The following is a 22,453-nucleotide window of genomic DNA, read 5'->3' as shown; positions in this document are numbered from 1 at the left end:
TTCTTTGAATTCATTTATTATTAACCATATAGTATTTATTTACACACATCTTCAATGTTTCGTATAATACCCTTTTACCCTATGGGTAGCGGGTATAAAAACTGAAAATATGTATAAAAATATAAAAGCTACCCACAGGGTATAAGAGTTTTACAACCATGTCTGTTTATCTGTCTATTCGTCTGTCCATATAAAAACCTAGATCTCAGAAACTCATTTGGTTTCAAATGTTTGCAACGCCTACTACCTCCCCCACAATACGGAAAAAATCGAATAAATGGCGTAATTTAGAGTCGCAATTTTTGGTATATATAATAATAATTACAGTATTTTTGTTTGCCAAAAATTTGATTCAAAGTTAGAAGTTATTGATGAAATACTTTTGTCATAGTTGTTATATAGTATTTTGAATGTAATACTTTATCAGTATACCAAATATATAATTCGGTATATTTTTAGTATTCATGTGGTATATTTGGTAGATTGTAAAATGAATACTCCACTGTTTCGCTTTCTTTTTTTAAGTGGATAGCGAGTATCTAAAAGTGGAGTACACTCGACTGTAACTTTCTTACTTGTCTTCACAGGAAGATTTTACTATAAATGAATAAAAAACAAAAAAATGGAGAAGTGACTATAAGCAATTATTTGAGTTATTTGTGTGGTACTTTTTTATTTTTTTCAATTTTTTGTAATTATTAACAATGTTTGTTTCTTCAAATTATACACAAATTTCATTTAATAATCAAATACAAATACGTTATTTACGAAAGAAAAGGAGAAAATTAAATATGATCAATAGGGCGACAACGCTAGATGTAATGCGGCCTTTTTTATAATCAAATAAATTATGTGAAAAGTTTGAAATCGAATTGTGAATCTCTTGGGAATCAGTCAGGTTTATCTCCGCTGTTGCTTGTAATTCATTCTCTTGGATTTTTTTTGTTGTAAGATCTTCAGTAATTTGACGAACATTGTTGTCAGGTGTTGCTGTCGTTTCATATCCTTTAATGTCAGGTGTATATTGTGAATTATTCTCTTCGACTTCAGGTGCCTTATTATTAGCGACGCTTTTATCGATGTCAGGTGTTGCTTTCGCCTCATGTATTTTAATTTCAGGTGTAGATAGGAACTCATTCAATTTGATTTCAAGTGTTGTAAGGCCTTCTGATGTTTCGCTATTAGCGACGCATTTGTATTCCTCCGTATTAAAATCATATTCCAACTTTTTGAAGCATTGCCATCAATTATTATAATCATCTCGGTAATAGCCACTTTTACATATACACTTCTTTAAATTTCCGCACCATCTTTCACGAATTGGGCAGAGAGTGCATTTATTTTCAATGTTTTCATAGTAGCCTTCTCTACATTTACAGATATTTTCTGTTAAGTTGCAATTGATTGGCTCCTCAACATAATTTCCGCACATTTCAGTATTCCATGCGTTTAATCCTGATATTCTTCTAAGCAATGTGAATACGACGAGAATTCTCAGTCCAAAGTGTAAACTCATTTCTTAATGCTCGGTAACTTTACTTCATTGAATGAAGAATGCTTACTAAAAAAATATCATTAAAAGCGAGGGATTAAAACCGAAAAAAATGGGTCTTACAATCACGATCTTTGCGAAATATATGAAACATCGAACGCAAGTTGAAGTCTTGATAAGAAAACTTAAGGCCATGTGCAAGAAACACAATGGTACCCCAGTTTTTTGAATTCATTAATTGTATCCATATGGTATTTATTAACATACATCTTCAATATTTCATTCATTCATTTAAAACAAAAGAAGTAAGAAAGATACAGTCGAGTGTGCTCGACTGTGAGATACCTTCTAAGCATTGTGAATAAAAGCTAAACAGTGCAATATTAATTTTAAAATATATATAATTAATATACCATAAAAATACTAAAAATACTTCAAAGACCATATTTGGTATATTGATATAGTACTACATTTAAAATATTCCATATGTCGTAAAATATACCAGATTGTCAACCTATGGAATTAAAATCCAATGCAAAAGTATCTTTTTTTAAAACTTCTACTATTTCAATATTATCGCTACCAAATTTTCAGGAACCTTAACTACTACAGTTATTATTGTATGTAGTACATACTATGTACCAAAAATCTAGCTACAAAATTGATGTTGATTTGCAGAATCGGCAATATATATTAAAGTATAAAATATATAGTATATATAGTGTTGCATGCTACATATATTTCCTACAGGAAGATGTAAATATATTAACTTACCGCATGTACAAAAGTTTCAAATTAAATTTGCCAATCTCTGCTAAAGAGAAAAAATTGTTCTATGCAACATATTATAATTTACAACAAATACTTCAAGAAGCAAAAAACTTTTTTCTAAACTCCAGCATATTTCTACAATTGCCAGTTTAAATCGGATCTCAATTTAAAGATTTTCGACCACTACCCTCAAAAACTACAAAAATTGTAATTAACTTTTATAGTTTAAAATAATCAATGAAATATCAGTGTAATTTTTAAGCTACTGCTAAAAGAATCCTTCACAATTATCAATATTCAACGACTGCTAGAGAGAGAGAGATGTAAAGAAATACTCGTGAAATAATTTACATCTGTAGATTCTAAGGCATATTTTTTCATTACACAATTACATTTTATTAATAAAAATTATAATTCAATGTTTCCTCACAATCTTCATTTATTAAAACAAATACTCGTTGAATATTTCGAATGAATAATTTTTCTTAATAGTACAGTATTCGTCTCCATTTATGGTAATATTATTTGATGTATTTATATTTTTTACGAACAACAAATTTTGTTCAAACAAATCAAGCACCATTTGGTGACATACCAGATCACTGCAATTCCCAAGAAAAAAGCAGCAATGAAGAAACGAGTAGTTCGTTTGGTAATCTTAATTCGAGGTACTAAAATTGTGTTTGTATTTCCGCTTTCATATTGATATTGTATTTTAGCTTCTTCATAGTAGCATTTCCAGTCCTTGATCTCAGCACTATAACGATCTTTGCTTCCCCAGTGTGAGCACTTAAGACATTCGTTTTCCATTATCCGGCCATATCCTGTGTCACAAATGCATTTGTTCAAATTTCCACACCACCTTTCACCTCGTTGGCAATAGCGAACGCAATTTTCCGTGCCGTTATTAATAAAGCCGTGGATACACATGCAGAGGGAGTGGTTTCTTATCTTCAAATAAATACATGGACGCGATTCTAAATCTCCATCCTCACCGCACAATTCTTCCACGAATTCCCCTTTTAATGGTGATATGGTTCCAAGAAATGTTAGTAGGAAGAGAACAGTCAGCTCTCTGAAAAAATCCATCGAAGCGCAGAACTTTTGAACACGAATGTCAAATACAGACTGAAGAGCAAAGACTTCAGCGAAGATAAAAACGTCAATGAAATCATCGATGTTGCACCTTAAAATATCGATAAAAAAAAAAAAAAAACAGAAACAAAATTATTTAAAAGCTTTTAAAATTGTAATTTATATTTAAATGGGTAATAGACAGATATTACAATTAATTAACTAATTCTACATGATATATTTCTTTATGCTTAAAAAACATCGATATTTTAGCTGCAATGCACATAAAAATCAGAACAAGTAAAAGAATTGCTCAGGGCAATTTCAATGTGAGACACACAAAATAAAATTTGCATACCTACAAACCCACATATAAATATATATATAATATTTATATACAAAAGTAAATAGTTCATGTCTACATGCTTCCACATAAAATTTGGCAAAAGTAAATAAGCTGTCTCCAAATTCTGAAAACCTAACTCGCATAGCTTTGAGAAGCTTCAGTTGATTTTTTTAACTTCGGCAACGAATCGCCACAGAAAATCATATCAGTTGTTTTTCAGCTGTCCACGAGGCAAGATTACTATAAGAAGCTTTGCATGTGCAGAGTCTATACTGCAGACTATCAAAAGTGTTGGACTGAGGGGAAAAAATGTATAAATTATTTAATTTTATTGAATTTAATATCATTAGACAGTACAAAATTAGGATCATATTGAGAAAATAACATTTTTTATTATGAAACGTTTTTTGCGCAGAAAGTTGAGCTCGATTATTTTAAAAATATCAATATCTTTAGCTGACCTCTTTGATAAACTAATATACTTATGTTTCAATAGTGAAAAAAATTCCCAAAAAAAAATACATTTCATTAATTATTTTATCTTAAATTTGGTTTACTCTCCTTTAAAACAATCAAGGGTACGAATACAATATTCAATGTAAATGTATGAATAATATCAATATGTGAATGACGTAATTGATTTTAAAAATTTCGTCTTATTTATCTCAAAACCCGTATAAAAACTATGTACATATTGCTCTTTGCAAACCCTATTAAACATTGTTTATTATAATTGCAACCATAGCCTAAGTCGCTGATGTATGTATTTGTCCAACTTTTCTCATTAATTTTTTTAGCGCATTACGGTGAGGTTTCTAATGGTAACGATTCTTTTTTCTGCATTCTGGCACATTTCGTTGGCTCAATTCTCATTTAATTATGATACTCGTATGCTTCCAAGCAATGCCATCTCAGGGCTAGCAAATATTACATCAGCAAATACAACGCATCTAAATGTTCAGCGCAGACTGGAAAGCAAAGTTATAAAGAAGATAAAAACACATTAATATATTTCAATAATTATTAAATTTTCATAGTATTTCTCAATGTCTAAAGTGAACCACTAAAATTGAAGAATTAATAAATTATGTTTTGTATTCAAAGTTTTACTATTCCTATTTCGTAACATAAATAATATCGATGACACGCATCGCAAGCATCGATATAAACAATCATATATCGATATTCCAACAGCTTAACTGAAGACAAAGCTTTGGTTACTTCATACCACAAAAACGCTCAAAACCAAAATATGCTCATTCGGCAGAAAATACAAATGCATTTGATGCCTGCTTTGCACAATGCTTTGTGCATACATAATACATATGTATGTAAGTATGTATGTATAACATACGTATGTATGTATGTACAAAAATACGAAGTGCACCTGCATACTGCGCACTTACAGTATGTCAAGAAACTCTTTACACACTGAAAAAAACACATATTTTTTGACTTTGCATGCAAAAATAATGCCTTTAATTATTATTTTTCAATATTTTTTTAATGCAGATCTATTATTTAGCAAATTTCAAATTAGTATGTACAAAAATAAAAACAATACAACGAAAGGGAAAATTTTAAATCAACAAAATATGAGTTTACACATTTTTGACACTGTCAAGAAAGTGTTTACACACTTTAGTTTTCGATTCTGTTTTGTTCTATTTTTCGTAAAAACTGTACTTTATTGTTATCTACGCTTATGCACTATTCGCTATTTTTGCATTCCTTTTCATTCAATTGCGAAATTTTGCTACGCACTTGTCAAAAAGCTGATTTTTAAATTATTTAACATGACTGGAGCTAGATTGACTTATGAAGTTACCCAATTAACTTATTATAGTCACCAAATTGGAAAATCTGTAGCTTAGCTAGTGGAGCTACTTGGGGTATCGCGAAAAATAATTTATAATGCTCCAAATCGAGCCGAAAATGAAGAAAAGCGGGAAGCAAAGTGTGGAAATGGTTGAAAAATGGATATTGACGAGCGGGCAGACCGCCTTATTATGGGCATGGTTCGTCAAAACATTAAAATTTTGATCAGAACCCACGCCAAGGAGTTGGAAGAAGGGTGTGACACGGTCAATTCACATGAAATCGTTCGGCAACTAATTCTGTGGAACAAATACTATTTTCCCAATTTTACTGTCAGAATGATGTTGCGCTGATGTAAGGCTGTTAACGGCTTGTGCCATACTCTAGTTGGTCCATCATTGTAGTATAGCATTTTTTTGGTTTGGACATAGAATACGATGTCATCCCAATAGTTGTCCGGCGTGATTCTCATATTAAAAGCCAAAATTTAAGCGTTTTCAACATTTACTTTCGAAAGCAGCGGCTTCTTACGCGCAACGGTTGCAACGGTTGAAGAGTATTTGCTCCTCAGAATTAGTTAGCGGACGGTTTCATGTGAATTGACCTTGTCACACCCTTCTTCCAACTCCTTGGCGTGGGTTCTGATCAAAATTTTAAGGTTTTGACGAACCATGCCCATAATAAGGCGGTCTGCCCGCTCGTCAATATCCATTTTTCAACCATTTCCACACTTTGCTTCCCGCTTTTCTTCATTTTCGGCTCGATTTGGAGCATTATAAATTATTTTTCGCGATACCCCAAGTAGCTCCACTAGCTAAGCTACAGATTTTCCAATTTGGTGACTATAATAAGTTAATTGGGTAACTTCATAAGTCAATCTAGCTCCAGTCATGTTAAATAATTTAAAAATCAGCTTTTTGACAAGTGCGTAGCAAAATTTCGCAATTGAATGAAAAGGAATGCAAAAATAGCGAATAGTGCATAAGCGTAGATAACAATAAAGTACAGTTTTACGAAAAATAGAACAAAACAGAATCGAAAACTAAAGTGTGTAAACACTTTCTTGACAGTGTCAAAAATGTGTAAACTCATATTTTGTTGATTTAAAAATTTTCCCTTTCGTTGTATTGTTTTTATTTTTGTACATACTAATTTGAAATTTGCTAAATAATAGATCTGCATTAAAAAAATATTGAAAAATAATAATTAAAGGCATTATTTTTGCATGCAAAGTCAAAAAATATGTGTTTTTTTCAGTGTGTAAAGAGTTTCTTGACATACTGTATGTACATATATTTCCCATTAGGTAAAAGAGAAAATACATTTAAAAATATATTGTCGTATAAGCACAAAAACTACAATTAACTTCAGATATTTTTTATTTAAATTAATTCATAACTCGAATATAAATGTTCCATTGAAATACATTTAAAGAATATATGTACGAATTTTAATATTCTCTTCTCTTAAATAAGGAAATGCCTATCAATATGAGTCACAGATTCGAGTTCGAATTCGAATATTCTTTTCTCTTAAATAAATAAAACGCTTATCAATATTAGTCACAGATTCGAATTGTTCGGTATTTCAGAACAAACTAAGAACTCACAAAGCATCAAAATATTTATGTATGTTAAATAACCTTCACCTTTTATCACTAATTCTACATTTTATCCCTTAATGTATACAAATTGTACGTATAGTATTTATGTATGTGCACATTTCTGTATATACTCAAATGTAAGAGAACGAGCGCCCATAAAATTCCATGAAACGGTAAGCAATCTCGCAATTTGAAATAATAAATTCTTGATTTGTATTTCATTTATTTTCGGGAAGTGTTAAGGAAGTGTTCGCAACATTGCTGAAGTTCTGATTTGCCAAAGTACTGTCAAAATTCCGATTAAGTTGCTGATGAACTCCGATTAGAAATACAATTAGCAGAAAGAATAGTATCATAAAACTCAAAGTGGACAACGCACTTGGTAATGTTTCAATCTTTGGCGCGTTACTTTGAATAAGCTTAATGAAATCTATAATTAGGTAATCTAACATTGATGTATGATATCGGTATGGAATCTCGGCACAAACTCCTTCAAAATCACGGGCATGACCTTCAATGCAATTACAGGCCAATGCAAAGCCATTTCCAAAAATACTTGATGTGAGTTGCCATTGCTCGTTGGCACCAGAACAACTGCCATGAGGGGCACAAATCCATCCACGATCTTTATCATCGGCACACATGCCGCCTTGTACATCGCAATAAACTATACGAGTATCATAACCAGTCAGACAGCTGCAACTATTTCCATAATAACAGATCAGCCCATCGCCACAAGTTATTTGATTTGAGCAATCGATTGCTTCCAGTAATCCAAACAGTGAAAATATCATAGCAACAATCAGCATTGCGCTGGGAAATTCGCATGCACACTCAGCAAAATTTAAATGCTCACTGTTTTCAATTGGTATTGTTTTCGCAAATACGTTTAGCTGATCAGCAATCTCAAAAGAGAGGGAACAGTCAGAAGCAGTCGCAGCGGCAGAGAATATTAAGAAGAGAATCGAATATTCAGCAAAGAGTATCTTTGGCGTAAACAAAACCAGACTCTTTAAGTTTATATTCCCCTTCACTTATAGATTACTTTTTATTGGCACATACATATTATATTTTTGTGCCTGTATGAAATGTATTTAACAGGCATTCTCCGACCCTATAAGTGAATATATTCTTCATTAGCATCAACAGCGAGACGAGCCATGTCCGTCTGTACGTCTGTAAGTCTGTCCGTCCGTCTGTATGAACAGCTACATCTCAGAGACTATAGGAGATTGAGATATAATTTGAATGAAGTATTATATCAGTATACCAAATTTAGCGTTTTGTATATTTTAGTATTTTTGTGGTATATTAATTTGTTATATCTTAAAAATAATACCGCACTTTATTCAAATGTGAAGCTGGTATCTTACAATAGAGCATACTCGACTGTAGATTTCTTACTTTAAATTTTATATTCCTATTCTTATTAATTTTTTGAATGTTAAACCAATTTGTGTACTTTACTTTCACTCACAAATTTGTATATTTATTATATGTTGTATCCACTTCCACTTTAAATAAATTAATGAATAATAATTAAAAGAATTTAAGATAATCACTTACAAAAATAAAAAGTTTATTAGACGCTTCTCTTTAAACTTTATTATAAAAGATAGTAGAGCATGTTTTGTTATAGCTCTGTAAGAATAGCTTTAATGAGCATTATTATAATTATCATCAGTCTTATCACAACATTAACGACAACAACAAGTCAAGTGTAGTATGTGGGGTGTGTGTATGTGAGCTAAAACAAGCACGATGAAAGTTGCCGTTTGTCGACCTATTTACTAAAATATATAAAGCCTGGGCATATTGATGGGTGGGTGGCTCCTGCAAGATATATCGATATGTCGTGGCGCAGCGACAAATGACATCGAGAGGGGAGCGGAGAAGGGAAACTGAGGAATATGAGAACTGTAAGTAAAGACGATCCGACTACAAGAAGTCACATACACACACAAAATTGCATGTCGAGTGCTGCATAAAACTCAAATTACAGCAAAATTCATGGATGTACATGAATGTAACTAGACCAAGTGGTTGGGCAAAACAAAGGGGCCGGAGAACGTAGGGAGACCGAGTCCGACTGCATTTCGCTTTTATTTGACAAATATTTTATGATCCTGACAGAAGTCGACCAACGAAATGTGAAAAACAACAGAAAGAAATGGAAATCGAATAAAGTAGAAATACTTGAGGATATTCCACTTTATAATCAAATAAAAATACAACAATTTTACGGAATTTAGGATCTTTATTGTTTTTAAATAGATTAGCGAAACAACAATAAAAACGCTTCACACATAAACTTAGTGCATAACACACTGTTCATCAGTTATATACTCTTGACCCATGAACTTTCCTACCCTCCCCCTTTTGGCCAACTGCTGCAAATCACACTGCATTTTGGAGAAAAAGATAAACAAGCTGCGATGTCAGGGACAATTAAAAACTGTAAAGCGATACGAAACCATTCGCTATCCTCGTCGACGTTCACGTTGGTGTCCTCGTCCTGTCTGATGCTGTTGTCTGTTTGGTGTTTATAATATTTTTGACATTTTAATTGCCCAACAGCGTGTGGATAATAAGGATACTTCGCACAAGGACATCAGTTACAAACTCAAATGACGTCCATTATTTGCGGCTATTCGTTTCAATTCTTCGCCTGGCTTTAATTGCATTTAGTGAGATGTTTTTTTCTTTTCTTAATTTAAACAATTACTGAACACATTGAATGAGGAGCAGGAAGGGAGCAGAGAGACAGACTGGGCCACTGCAATTTGCGGGTGAGTTGCTGCATTCGCAGACGCCATAAAATGCAAATTCCTGTTGATCCTGTTTGCCAATGCCAATGCATGTGCCAGGCGTGTCCTCCTCTGTCCTGGCCTGCCATTTAGAAGACGTCCCCTCGCCCCTTGCATCGCTCCTCTTGAGCTTGTCATGTCGGTTTGTGTGCCAATTTCTTGTACCACGTTCCGGGCGCGATTCAGCACAAACCAATCTAAGGATATTGTCGCTGCAATCCCCAAAGCACTGCCAACAGCCGCTGCTGCCTCGCGGATGCAGAGCCAGACACCGACTGCCAACTACCAACTGCCGACTGGCGACTCCCGACTACTGCAGCCCAGTGAAACGTTGCACAAATATTTGATTTGCACTTTTGTTCCGTACACACTGCGAAAAATTACAGCACTTCAAATCAAGTAATATGCTTAACTTTAAATGAATTGAAATGCATAAAATGAAAAAACCAATTATACGATCGATACTTATAAAAATAGAAAGAGTATTCGAAAGCCATACGTTTACAAAATATTAAGTACTGCATAATGAATTACATACAACAAAGTAAATAATTGATTAAGTATCCAGTTTATGGAATATTAATATTCAGAATATTATTATTCATATACATTTGAATTAACAGTTTATTGAAGAATAAAAAAATCCTACTTTAAGAATGTACAAGAAATTAAATCTTATCTCATTATTCTTACTAGTACAGCATTTATAATTCCTGAAATACTTTTGTATTGCTTTGGCTGACAATTTGGTATATTTAGAACTGTATGGTATCTTTTCAATGTAGTACAATATCAATATACCAAATAGAGCCATCTTTCTATTGTAGTATTTTGAGGTATAGTTTCGTTTCATTGAAAATGGGAAGCGAATATCTGACAGTAAAGCACACCCGACTGTAGCTTTCTTACATGTTGTTACAATATATCAGTACATTTATACATAATTCAATTATTATATAATATTATTATGCTATAAGAATAAATAAATTTTCTCTGTTGTAAATATATACACTAAGCAGAAAAAGTCTGCGTACAAACTTAACGCGCAACTTTGATGTTAAATAAAAATAGTTGTATTGAAGATATTGACTTCATTTTTTTTTTAAATTAACAACATATCTTTTATGAAAAAATATAACCAGTCTTCATTTATTTCCATCAGCAACTTTTTTAATTAAAATCAAAAAACAAAAAATACATCTGTTTTCGAATCAGAAAAAGTCTGCGTACAAACTTAAATTAGTTAAAAAAAAAGCCATTTATTGATAAAATATTACAAAAATTAGTACGAGGTAGGATAAATAGGAAGGTTTATTGTGCCAATCAAGCGTTTTGGCATTGAATAAACCAATTTTTGGTGAATTCTGGTGGTATTTCGATCCACTCATCCAAAATGGCTCCCGAGGGAGGAAACCGTTCGTCAAACTGGACCAAAAAGGGAAATCTCAGCGGGAAATTGTCGAATTTTTGTTTTTAAAACGCATTCTATGATTAAAAAGTCCAAAAAAATTGGAATCAAACCGGCACAGTTCAATCAAAGCCACATTCTGGTAGGCCTCCAAAGCTGACCGATCGAGAAGAGCGGGAGATTTTGATGTCGGTGAGGCGTAATCCTGGGTCAACTGCCGCAAAAATTGGTCAGGACATAAAGAAGAACTATAAGAAGGATTTACATGATAAAACAATCCGAAAAATTTCCGAAAAATTTCCAAAAAGTAGGACTTTCATGCCTGTGGTGCGCTGAAGAAGATTCTCATATCACCCGTCAGTAAAGCGAAGCGCTTTGAAATGCATCCAAGAGCCTTTAGCCTTTTGGAACAAAGTTATTTTTAATTATTGGAGCAATTTGACATAAAAGGGCGAAAATTTGAGTGGCGCAAACCTGGCACAGCCCTTGATGTGCATAACCTTGCGCCAGCAGTTAAGTACGGTGGTGGCAGCGTGAGCAACACAGGCATGAAAGTCCTACTTTTTGGAAATTTTTCGGAAATTTTTCGGATTGTTTTATCATGTAAATCCTTCTTATAGTTCTTCTTTATGTCCTGACCAATTTTTGCGGCAGTTGACCCAGGATTACGCCTCACCGACATCAAAATCTCCCGCTCTTCTCGATCGGTCAGCTTTGGAGGCCTACCAGAATGTGGCTTTGATTGAACTGTGCCGGTTTGATTCCAATTTTTTTGGACTTTTTTAATCATAGAATGCGTTTTAAAAACAAATTCGACAATTTCCCGCTGAGATTTCCCTTTTTGGTCCAGTTTGACGAACGGTTTCCTCCCTCGGGAGCCATTTTGGATGAGTGGATCGAAATACCACCAGAATTCACCAAAAATTGGTTTATTCAATGCCAAAACGCTTGATTGGCACAATAAACCTTCCTATTTATCCTACCTCGTACTAATTTTTGTAATATTTTATCAATAAATGGCTTTTTTTTAAACTAATTTAAGTTTGTACGCAGACTTTTTCTGATTCGAAAACAGATGTATTTTTTGTTTTTTGATTTTAATTAAAAAAGTTGCTGATGGAAATAAATGAAGACTGGTTATATTTTTTCATAAAAGATATGTTGTTAATTTAAAAAAAAAATGAAGTCAATATCTTCAATACAACTATTTTTATTTAAACTCAAAGTTGCGCGTTAAGTTTGTACGCAGACTTTTTCTGCTTAGTGTATATGTAGCAGTAATTATTTTTTTCCAATTTAAAGTCTAAAAGTTCTATAAATGTAAATATGTATTTTATAATCTCATACTGTGTCTTATCCTTTGCTTCTCTCAGTGCATTCGGGCGTAAGTGCTCTATTTCAGTTAGTAACTACACGAAGCTGGTGCGGCATAATCCTCGATATTTTCACGCTGCCATTGCACCTTTGACCCCACAGAAATCTTTCTCCCCTCGTTACCTACTCCCCCACTCCTGCGCTTGCCAACTCATCAAACTGCCATTACTTTACCCTATAGCAAATCCGACAAGGACTCTGCAGCGCTGTCAACAGCTGTTGCTGCTCCTCTCCTTGCTCTGCCTGGCCGAGTTAACAGCATTAGATAAATATGCAAATAAAGCGCAAGTCAGTAAGCATTGGCGGGTCACGTTAAGTATACGTCATGCTCGCTGTGTACAGACAACTCGCGATTAGCCAAAAGTTTAAATGAAGCAACTCGATTCACAGACCAGACCGCACTCAATTGAGAGATACAAAACACGCTTGTTCATAAATCATCGAGTGTCTCCGATTGCCCAACAGGCAAAGGGCTCATTAATGGGGTTCATTGACCGCACAACTTGCCCACGTTCACGTCTAACTTTAGCTTTAGTTTCGCCCACAACCGAACCCTTTTTGTAACCCAAATACGATTTTCTTTTTTTTTTTATCAGAAAACACGCATGTCAAGATCGACCTCAACCCACTCACATTTGGGAAAACCACAGCCTGACTTTTTTTCCATTGTGGTTTATTTTCATTTTCATTCTCATTTTTATTTATTTGTATTTTAGTTTTTTTAATTTAGTACGCTGTGGCAACTTCGTTTTGCTCATAATTCAAAATGAAAATAAATAGAAAATGTTGTAAAGGAAAAGCTCAGACGAATCGAGATAACTATTAGAAATGCCCAAAAACATTTTACATATAAATTGCTTGCGCCTGCAAAAAGTGAAGCCAACAAAGATTTATTCGAATATTTTTAATATACTCGCATGTGTATGTACATATGGTATATAGTCTAGGTAGACTTTGTGGCTAAACGCTGCCGGAAACTTACATGAGAAATGAATATTAGAAAATTTCATATCCAAATATCTGTGATTAAGCAGTTTTCTTAGTTGTGGCGTGTGAAATATGTCATGTTGTCATGTTTACACACTTTGAAAAGGGTATTTCAGTGAAGTAATGCTGAGAAGCTGATTGTATATCTATTTAAATCAATCAGTTTTATTTCATTTATTTATTTTAATATTAACATATTTTTTATTTACTCATCTGCATTTATTTATTAATTTATTAATTATTAAAATTATATTCATGTGTGGCTATCGGTCTTAGGTTCAAACTCTATTCGGTTCGTATATAAAAAAGAGGTTTGGGGTAATTGTAACAAATTAAAAAAACTAGGCAACATACATTAATGTGTAATAAATATATATAAAAAGCACAAATACAATTTTTTTGTACTATTTTAAGCAATCTACATTTTAGAACGCTTGATATATGACGTTGCTTCCTTGGTTTATTTTGAGATTTTTCATTCTTGAATCAAGATTATAATCCTGAATTTCATGATTGGACATTTTAGAATTTTTGTAAAATATCGATCTTGATTTAAAAATAAACCTTTTTGGTTTAATTGGCTTTATCTTAATTCAAGATTTTATTCTTGATTTTAGCATGTTTTTTTCTGTGTTTTGTAATGACTTTTAACCTTTTAAGAACGACTCGAGTTCATTCATTTATTTTAATTACATTTTGTTAATTAAATTATTTTTTTTTATGAATATCATGTTTAAATCTCTATATTTATTAATTGCTTAACTTCTTTACTTCTTTAGTATTATTAGAATACATATTATAATATTATAATTATTCTTTATTATTATAATTAATTTATTTCTTGTAGTCCTTATAAAGAAAGTTCATTAAATTCTTGACTCTCAGAGTTTTTACTTTAAGCGAGTCTCGAACTCTGAAATTGTACTTTACAAAATTCCATCTTCTATTAAAACATTCAAATTAATGTATGTATATTCCAAGAGGTTAGAGCATTTCTCTAGGCTTCCAAAGTCAAAGTCAATCAGCACTTTTTCGTTTCTCGTTACCCAACGCATTTTGGGACCTTTTCAACCAGACGCAGTTGAGGCATGAAAATTCTGTTAATTCATAGACCATTTCAAGTTAAATGTCCCCTCTGAATGGCACGCTGAAAGTGGGGAAAACTTGGCTATTCAGCAGTGTCTTTTGCGTTGCGTTGCCATGCTGGGAATCCAATGGTTAATGTGCTTCCTGTTGACGATGCCGCAAGGAAACGTGTCCTGTGTTTGTCCAGTCGGCGTCGAATGACATGTCAAACACGCAACTGCTCCGATTTAGTTTCCATCTTCTCACTCTTCGTGTTCTCTCCTCTCACTCTCTCTCTCTCTCTCTCTCTCTCTCTCCCTCTCTCTCGTTTCCAATACTTTTCCGTGCCTCCAGGGCTTTTGATGGGGCTCTGCTATTGCCTTTAGTTTGTTGTCTTTCAGCTGCCAGGACGAATATTGATTATTGTTGTTGTGGTGGGCAGAGCTTTCCGCGGATTTGGAGCAGCTTAGAGTGTTCGGACAATTTTGTTTTTGTTTAACCATTGGCCATTGACCTTGTCCCTTTGCCAGTGGCATTAAAAGTTATGACATTGTTCAAAATGATACGTCAAATTTATGTTTCCCTCACTTTTGTGACATTTACCAAAAAAGAAAAAAACAACACTCAATTTAGGCGTTAATTTTTTGATAAATTCTCTCAGCTTAAAAGGAAAGAAATGGTCTCTTAAATTTTGTCCTAAAGACGGGGGTCAATTTGACCTTATCGTGACATTAAATTTGTCACGCTGATTATCGCAAATCTTGAGTTAATTAATTTCATTTGTAGGCTGCTCTCTGATGCTGACATCTTTAGTGCTTGATTCAATGATATCATGAGGCCGTAATTTGATTGTAAAGAACTAAAAGAAGCGATTTTATATTGCTCTTTAATGTGTAGATTAAAGCTCGACACTTTGTAAAGATGCACAAAAAGAGAAAGTCAGGTTTAAAGTGTTTTATATTCTTAGAGAATCCTTCTATAAATACACCCATTTTAAACTTGATAATTTATTTGATATACATACTAATATTTATTTAATTAACTAAGTAATATTGAAAACAAGTGAGAGAGCTACAATCAAGTTTTCTCGACTGTTAAATAACCGCCTCCACATTGTGAATAAAAGAAAAACAGTTCGGTATTAATTTTAAAAAAATACCAAAATAATTCTGCAAAATACTAAAAAATGTCAAAGGTTATATTTAGAATATTGGTCAGTGCTGCAAGTAAAATATACCATATATAAATAAATACGAAATATATCAAATTATAAGCTTTGGAAACATATGAATAATAAATATATTATTAATTATCATCTGAACTTTCATTTAATAACCTTTCAGCAACTCACAATAAACGCAGGCAATATCAATCAGCATTGCTCTGACCAAAAGCTGAACTGTCTATAAGTATTTATAAAGCTGCTTGTACATGCAATCAAAGTTCGCTGTCCAACAGTTTGCATAAAAAATCGCACAAATATTTATTCATATGCATTCACTTACGTGCACTCAAAGTGCTGGCCAACAGAACCGAAAAAAAAGTGCGCTTCTTTTTTGGCATTCATTTTTTACTGGCGCTTCGAAAGCAGCCAAAAAGTAAAAGAATGACAAAAAAAATGGATTTTTTTATATTTGTCTGTGTTCTTGTTAGTCTTATTATTGCTGTTGGTATTGACTTTTGTTTTGGGAACTTTTTCTCACCCATTGAATGTTTGTTTGGACTCGCTTCATAAAGAAAATCTCGTCGATTTATCAATTTGAAATGCGAACAAAAAAATGGAAACTGAAAGCTGGAATTTTATCTGGACAGAAACGCGAATGTTTTCTTTATGCAAAGCAAATGTAAAATTTGTCTGCCAGCGAACACAAATGTCCCAGTTGGTAGTATTTATTTCATAATGCATTTCGAGACTATCTAGTAGCTCTTGAAAATATAATTGTTCGGGGATGCCAAATATGCTTTGGCAGAGTGCTCATATTGAACACAAACTTTCAACTAATAAATAAATTGTTTTTTTTTTGTATTTTCAAATCACGTTTAGAATTCTCTTCATCAAAATTGAATGTTTGTGCATCGTAATTTTATGCTTTCTGTTTTTATTTTACCATTTGATAAAGTGCATTGCCATGATGACTTCCGCATTCAAGAATCCGACCTATCAGCATATGGTGAACTCAAGCAGCAACTCGAAGTTTTATGCTTTGCAGAGTGATCTCGTCAATCAATCGATTGCCGAATTTAAAACATCGAATAGATCGCGGTACGCATCCAATCTGATGAAGCGAATGTCCCCAGAAGTCTGGGCTCAATTGTGCTATGACAATTCACTAACGCGCAACATAAATTGGTCAAAAATTCTTGAGGATTTTTTACCACGGAACCAAGACGACGGTGATCACGTTCATGGTTCAAATCCGCAACGAAAGCAGCGATATAAGCCTGTGGTTTTACGCAATAAGACGCCGTTTGTGCAATTGAATCAAGATCCTGTAGGAGCGGAGTCCAACAGTTCTACTCGCCTGAGCAAAGCTTACACCTTGCCCCACAATCGAGACAGCGATGTGCCAGAATCGCAGCCAACTGGAGACTCGTCCATTAACAACTTTGTGGAAATGCGCGATATTGTGTCTCCTTTCTATCCTCGCATACTCAACATCGATCTGCAATCCAGTCTCAGGATGTTCATGAGTTACATACAAGATTTTAATCGCTTATTCCTCGACTCTAGCCCAGTGCAGCAGTTGAATAATGTGCTGAATTTTCTCTATGACTTCTTCATGTCCATCACAATGGGTCTAAGGCAAGCGGGTCCCAGGATCCAGCGTGTTATTTTGAGTAGATATTCATATTTAAACATATTTAATGGCTACTCTATGCCATTGTCGCTACATGTAGTCGAATCAAATCCATCCTCATCAAATGCAGTTTCCAATGAGCAGCGATTGTCCAGATCAACTATTGTCAGCTATGGTCAATATTGCTGCCCGGAGTTGAGAAACGTTTTATCGGAGAGTGAGAACACGACTTGATAAATTTCATGTGGAAAATAAAATCCAAATTTTAGCGTGTTATTCTCTTGTTTTAATATCATCATAATCATTTTCGATGAGCGAATTCCTATTTCAAATCCCATTCTATTAGCTTTGTAGACAACTGAGACACTTGTGATTAGATTTAATAACCCATATGATGTTTGAGCTATTTGAGCTACAAAGCTCAAGCGCGGATTTTTATTGCATATACGATGAATACATATTCAGAATGTTTGTTATGGGGTTTTGCGGACAGAGTTCTTGTCATAACAATTTACCTCGATGTCACCTCTGCGGCAATGCAAAAAGTTGCAAGCTGAGTTTTATAGGAGAAACCAACGAGGCGCATTAAATAAACGCTACGAGACGAATCTCATTTAATTTTACGTTAACAATTTCAGCAATCCCTCGCACAAAATACAAAACTTAACACACTAAATGCGAGTTGAGCGAGAAACGACAATACAAATACACTTTCTATTCAGAGCTTTTTTTATTCTTCCAATTGTGAATCCAATATTATAAATTCTACAAATATTTAGTCTCATTTGAGTATTCAAATTATTTCTCTAAACCGAATAAAACATTAAATAAAAGAATACGACGTTAAAGTTTGTCACGCACTGAAAATTATGTCACAATACTATTATTTAATTGAATTCTACTATATATGCTATATATATTATTATTATTTACAATATATTATAAATTGTAAATAATCAAACATTAGAAACTTGCAAATTAATTAAAATAAACATTAGAGTAAAACATATAGAATTTATTTAATTGCAAGTACAAGAAACGTATTCACGTTTAAGGATTCTTGACGTAAGAAAAAATAGGATATATGTTATGTATAATAAATCTTTTTAATTTAATTGACATACTATTTAGATGTATTTACAAGTTGAGCTGGACAAGTGTTAAGAACTAAAGTCTCATTGTCAAAAGTGACTTTCAAGCCAACGTGCCCGAGAACACTAACCAACTATTGTCTAAGGGTTAGCCAAAATTTGTTGCCAAATGTTGTCGTCGTGGTCTTTGTTACTCTTTGCTCGTCTGGCTTATCGCTGACAGCTTCTGTCTGGACAAATTCGTGTGCTAAATTATTGAAATTTGACAAGTGAACTGAGTACTAAACCGACACACAGCGAGACAGCCATTGAGATTTTGATACGCGACTGGTCAAGACACCAGCTGCAGTTTCAGCCACAGACACAGACACCGACAAAGCCACAGCTTCAGCATCAGCATCAGATACAGTTACAGTTTCAGACTTTGGGTCTGAGTTAAGAAATCCAATTAATTAGCTTTGACATTGCGACACTCGAGGCATGAAATTAAAGTCAAGCGGTTTCGGACTCGCACTCGTAAGTGTTGCTTAATTTGTCAATTATCGATTATTGATTATGTTGCCCTCGAAATGGCGTCGCAAGTGTAGCTATAATTAGCTTCTTGCCGGCTAGTCTTGAGCAAAACTGCCTGTTGATTCGAGTTGGGTTCAAAGGTTCCTCAAAATAAATTGGCAATCGTTTGATGGCAAAGATGATGCGCAGTTGCAGGTCACAGAGCTTCCGTAAATTACGAGATGTCACTTTAAGATACATTTGCGTGGTTGGCAATCAAAAATAGATAAATGAAAGCAAAGTCTATTTATATGTGCAAAACTATCAGCTTAGCTTTCAGCTTTAAAAACCTGTTGCATTTGCCAACACTGGTCAGCTTAGTGTCCGATATATGTTTGAAGCGCAATTGCTGCGAGTATCTGGCAGATACATTTCGAAGCTAATACGGTTTTGTGCCAAATTAATCAAAACAATGTTTGTGGCAACTGCCACAAATAAATTGTCTAATGAAATTGCACAGATTTCAGCTGGTTTATCGCAGTCTCTCATTCGCTTTGCCCACTTTAACACCCACTCTCTTTACTTCTCTTTGCCATTTCTTGCCTTTCGTTTTACCCGTTTTTATGGCCAATGGCATTTTATTAGAGACAACGAACTGTGTAGTGTAGTTAAAGGCAGCTGAACACATGCAAATGCAAATGTTTGTGTGCATATGTGTGTTGTAAAATAGCAATAGAAAACTTCCTTGCTGATTGCAAGGATAACAAAATACATTTCGCTGCAGCTGCACAGTTTTCAATTTAAGCGTTAACTAATTGCCAGAAAGTCTTTAAATGCCAAATTAAAAAAAAGTAAACTCTTCAAGAGCTTCTCAGGTTCTACCGAGATTTGAACTCGGATCGCTGGATTCAGAGTCCAAAGTGCTAACCATTACACCATAGAACCGGTTGTTTTCCGAAGAGTCTTATAGTAAATGTAAAATTTAAATAAAGATATGCATATATTCAATAAACTTGATTGCAACATATTCATTGTTGGTTTTGATTGCAGATTTTTATTCATAAGCATATAAATGATTAGTAAGCATGTTTATTTTGTGTTCATATGTTAACTGTACTGAAAAGTTTTTGTATATCAACATTTATTTATATCAAATCTATATTTAGAACAGCATAGTATACATTTTAAAAATTTGTGAATTTTCCCATACCAATATAATATGTATTTTAAAATTATGTGAATCTGCTGAGATTTTCATGCTTATTATTCAATTCTTTGCTTTGGTTAAATGAAAGGAAATTAAGAAAATAATTTCAAAACTTTAAAACTAAAAATTTAGAATAAAATATAAATAATAATTATGTTCTTTAATTCTCTGTCGAACATGTCGCCTGCGATACTATCAAAAGTGAAAACAAAACATAAATATACCAAAACATTCCTTTTTTTCTTAGTAAAGATTAATCTGATAGCTCTTGCTTAGCACTTTAATTGGAGCTAAGAATGCTTTAACAATTATTTTTCTGTTTTAAGAGTATTGCAAAAATTAAAGAATTCGTACGCAAACCAAAAGAATTATCGAATTTATATATTTTATAGTAAAACAGACAAAAACTTCCTAAAATCCATCTTAGTTCTAAATATTCAAGAGCTATAAGAATAACCTTTAGTTTTTTTTTTAAGTGATTTCAGTTTATGAAAAAAATGTCACTGAAAAGAATTCCGCCAGAGAATTACCCATATGACAATTTCATTTAATTTTTGGAAGGTGTGATGAGTGTCATTCATTCATTTGCTATTTGACTTTTTATTTCGGACAATTAAAGCTTCAAGCGAATCGTGTAAAGTATCAAATTTAAGTAGACCATTGGAATCATATCAAATCCCAGAAGAGACATCACATAAACTCTGATCTTTTACGGTCAATTATAAGCAGTTCAACTTTACTTTCGTCCTTTTGTTATGCTGCCCGTGCAGTTGGGCGTTAGGGCGTGTGGGCGTGGCAAGTCTATTATATGCAGTTCAGTTCAGTTGTCCGGCTTTGTGCGTCGCGCTTTATTCAACTGAGCTAATTAGCTAAACACTTGTTATCCCAGCAGCTTCAGCTTAACACCCTCCTCCCTTTCCCATCCTCTTTGACCCATTAAGTACTATGAACTTGTTGGCTATGCGGGGACACGTTCATTGCTCTGCTTACCTGTGTTTAAATGGTTTTAGAGGTTATTTTTAACACTGCTTGTAGAAACCCTCGATACGCCCCCTATTATTATCATCACATCATTTGCATGCGTTTAGCGAGTGGGCGTGATGGGCGTGGTGGGAGGGATGTCGGTTCTCTATGTGGCGTAAATAACAGCAACTTTGTGCCAGTAATTTGATTCGCTTGACGACAACTTTAGACGACAATCTCATTAACATGCGATGACATCAAAATCAGCATTTGAATCGACATCAACATCGAAATGCATATCGAAATGGTTGTCTTCGTATTCATATCATCCTCCTGACAGGATTCACTTCTCATATAACCAGCACTACGAAGGACACAAATGGATATGAGATGATGACTGCCACTGACTTTATGTGCACTTTTTGTCTCCCTCACCATTCGCATTCTTATCACTACACTATTCTGCCATTGTCTCCAACTGATGATAAAATGTTTAACATTGCAAATTGATATACCAATGGAATGTCGTTAAAAACAAATCGAACATTTACACAAACCTTAATATACATGCCCATAAATTGTTTTTGCAGTTAGTTGAAATAGCTACGGCGAATTCGTCGGCGAATATGTCAAAAGCTTTAGGTCTTGCTTTTGAAAGCTTTTGTTAGGTTTCACACCCAGCTGAGATGAAAAGCTTTCGTCGAAGCTTTTACAGTGAGCCGTAGACGAATTCGTTCACTCCTAATGTAACTTATACATTTATTATTGTTAGTGAAAGTACAAAAAAAAAATAGTTTTGATATTATTTATTATTAATATTATTCTTTTCGTCTATTGTTTATTTTAATATTGTACGGAAATTATATTTAAAATAATACTTATACTTACAAGTACGTCGCAATTAAATTTCCATTTATACAAAATATAAATTGTTAAATATTAATGTTATTTTAATTCATTTATTATTTATTCAATTCATTTTAACTCATTTTTTATGTTTGTGTATATTTTAAATAATATTTTGTAGAGTAATTGATTGACTTCAATTTAAATTGAAGTAATAATTGTAAAAAAAATGAATCTATTTGTCAGGTAATGCACTGATTTTAGATTTTAAGAAAAATACTTGCTCACTTTTTTTTGCAACCTTCCCCGAA

The 22,453-nt window shown here is 33.4% G+C and overlaps 1 non-coding gene across 1 annotated transcript; it reads right to left on the bottom strand.

The window, feature by feature from the left end:
* Positions 1–19,999: 19,999 nt before the first annotated feature.
* On the bottom strand, positions 20,000–20,071 carry Trnaq-cug (transfer RNA glutamine (anticodon CUG)). Its single transcript has one exon. It is a non-coding gene; the product is annotated as a tRNA-Gln (tRNA).
* Between the last annotated feature and the right edge of the window lie 2,382 nt (positions 20,072–22,453).

The sequence above is a fragment of the Drosophila albomicans genome, chromosome 2L (assembly GCF_009650485.2).
Source record: "Drosophila albomicans strain 15112-1751.03 chromosome 2L, ASM965048v2, whole genome shotgun sequence".
NCBI classification, from domain to species: domain Eukaryota; kingdom Metazoa; phylum Arthropoda; class Insecta; order Diptera; family Drosophilidae; genus Drosophila; species Drosophila albomicans.
Note: the sequence above shows the minus strand (reverse complement) of the source record. Positions and strands in the feature narration are given on the sequence as shown.